The 2,817-nt window shown below is 50.6% G+C and overlaps 1 long non-coding RNA gene across 1 annotated transcript; it reads right to left on the bottom strand.

Moving 5' to 3' along the window:
- Positions 1-1,251: 1,251 nt before the first annotated feature.
- On the bottom strand, positions 1,252-2,432 carry LOC104863039. The gene is made up of 3 exons (XR_780474.2): positions 2,354-2,432; positions 2,125-2,229; positions 1,252-1,806 (listed from the first exon to the last, which is right to left on the bottom strand). It is a non-coding gene; the product is annotated as an uncharacterized LOC104863039 (long non-coding RNA).
- Between the last annotated feature and the right edge of the window lie 385 nt (positions 2,433-2,817).

The following is a 2,817-nucleotide window of genomic DNA, read 5'->3' on the forward strand; positions in this document are numbered from 1 at the left end:
GCCGACATTATGATTTTGTTCTATGATACTTCATTTGAGAAGTGGACTTGTTGGCAGCCCACTTTCAGGTCCCCTCCTGTCTCTCAGGAGCTATTATTCTCAATAATTTTTTCTACTCTTAATCTCGGTTGTTCCTTAGAATTCATTCTTTGATTATGAGGAATACAAACTTGGTGTATCTGACATGTAGCAGGTTGGGAGTTATCGTATTTCCCCTATATCAGTGTTACTAGAATAAGTGAATACTCACCCAAGTTGAGCACTCATTTGGATATTAACGTTCTCATGCTGGAATAACCTGTCTCTTTCTATCCTTATCTCTCTCTCTCTCTCTCTCTCTCTCTCTCTTTTCTTGGCAGTACCAGGGATTGAACTCAGACACTTGTGCTTGCCAGGCAGGCACAGCACCACTGAGCTAAATCCCCAGCCCTACCTATTTCTTTTTTATCCACAGTACTCTGCTGAATTTGAGAAACACTACTTAATTGCGGAGGTAAGTCAATATGAAATTAGCTTTGAGTGGGCTTGTACTAAGCTTAATTCAGTTTGTATTTTTCCTCTGTATGTAAACCCCCCACTGTATAATAAATTACCAAATTGCAGCTTAAAGTGAGAAGTACGTGCTGTTTCATGGTCCCCACGGGGTGCCTCCTCTTAAGCTCTCTCCCAAGCTGCAGGAAAGCTTGGAGCCTGTGTCCTCATCTGAAGACTCAGAGGGGAAGGCAGACTCTCAGGCTCACACTCACAGCAGGAAGGGTGAAGTGCTTGAGGTTCGTTGGGCTGAAGGCCTCAGTTCTGGGCTGGCTTTTGACTGGACTTTCTTCCCTCACTTCCCTGCCACATGAACCTTTCCATGAAGCAGCTGCCCACATGGCAGCAGGAAGAGGAAAAGTCTCCGAGATGGTAGCTGCTGTCTCTAGAGTGATACCCATTACCCAGCCTCAGTCTGTTCTTAGGAACAGGCTTCACAAGGGCACCGACACCAGGGATGAGTGTCACCGCTGGCTGTGGAAGAAGCCGTCCGACACATCCGGAGCGCCCACACCGTCCCCTGGCCTGGGGCTGCAGGGCATCATGAGCTGGCTTCTCTCTGCCCCAGGACAGAGGCATTGCCTGACTTTCGTCAGCATCACCCTCACATTCATCCCCTCCGTCATTAAACAGGTACAGTCAGCCACAAGCATCCTCATCTGTGGATTCAGACACCTGCAGATGAAAAATATTTGGGAAAAAAAATCTGAGTGTGTGCAGGTATTTATTTGTGGCCATTATTTCCTAAACAGCCTTTTACACTGGTATGAGACATTCCAGAGAGGAAGGTGTGTAGGTTACACATGAACTCTATGCCACTTGTATGAGGGCAGCCCTGCCACCACCTCTCCAAGCTTCTCCAGTTCAGTCCATTCTACTGCCCTTTGAGCGATGGAACCTCTCCGTGCCAGGTTTCCCTCTGATGTACAGTAGACCAAGATAACAAGAAAAGAGGAGTGGCTTGCAGCAGCAAGCACTTAAATATAATCCCCTCGATGGTTGCTGTTCTGTGTTCCTCTTCAGGCAGCTTCACAATTAGCCGCTTTACTACGGTGTCATCCCATATAGTTATGTGGATGGTTGTTGAGGTCTCCTTCTAGAGGGGGCTCGGGGAGACCACCGCGGACACAGTGAATGACCAAAAGCTGATGGCTAATGGCAAAGTTTATTTCTCACCCAGGGTCTTGATAGCAGTGTTAAGGTCCCACACAAAAGCATGATCACCGTGGTTTGATGATTAATGGCAGTCACAAGGGCCTGAGCAGTGAGTGTAAACTGGAAACAGGAACAAAGAAGAGATTAGGGGGTCGTTTGTGGGTCAAGGGACTTGGCTCCAGCACGTCGCCTTCGGGGCACCTGCGCCCCGATGAGAACCAGCATTCAGGGACTCGGGTCAGCGCTTCGGCCGTCCGTCCTCTCGTGCCCCAACAGATGGGATTATCAATAAAAAGGTTATTTGCTTCTGCTCCTGTCCTAAAAGTGCATTTCATTTTATGCTGGAAACTTGAACTTCTTTCACCAACACTAGTTCTTTTTATCACCCCTCTGAACGTGCTCAGTGATCAGGCCACTCCACTGCCCCGGCTCGCTCACCCTGCCCGCAGAAGCAGCAGGTTTACGGTCCAGACTTTACTCTCCACCTCGCTGGGACAGCCCGTCTACAGCACGGCCAACTGCACACCAGCTGTTTGGGAAAGGCTGCACAAAAGGCGACAGCTGTGCTGAAGTTGAGGTCGCCCTCCTGAAGTGGCTCTGTGCCGCAAGGCAAGCCCTGCCCCACCAGGCCCACATCCTCATAGAGTTAACAAGGCAGCCTGCCCACCTCCGCCAGCCCCGCTTCCCTCCCACAAGCAGGTGTTGCTTGGAGATGGCTGGACTCTCCCTCCTTCTGTCAACTTCTGTAACACGGACTGCTGAGGGTTAGTCGTGGCTTACTTCCTGTGATACAAATAAGCATTGTGTCCTCATCTGAGCCCCCATCTGTGGCCTGATGAAGAAACAATTAAAGAACTTGGAATGCTTATGGCTACCCACAACTCAGGAGACAGGCGGGGAGTCTGAGAGGCGGCCTGGGGTAAGATGAGGACTGTTGCTCACTAGAGCCCAGAGGCCCGCAGCACTCTGGGTGGCAGGTGGGCTGGGCGGGGGGACTTTCTCCCCTGCGTTGATCACAGCTGCCTGCCCCTCTCTGATACTCACCCTGCTTCCTTTCCTGATTTTTCTCTGACCCCCGTCCTTACACCCAGCCTTCACCCCTCATCCCTCCCACCATCCACCCTACCTTCA

The sequence above is a fragment of the Fukomys damarensis genome, unplaced genomic scaffold, assembly GCF_012274545.1.
Source record: "Fukomys damarensis isolate Sample0158 unplaced genomic scaffold, DMR_v1.0_HiC HiC_scaffold_37, whole genome shotgun sequence".
Lineage (NCBI taxonomy): Eukaryota > Metazoa > Chordata > Mammalia > Rodentia > Bathyergidae > Fukomys > Fukomys damarensis.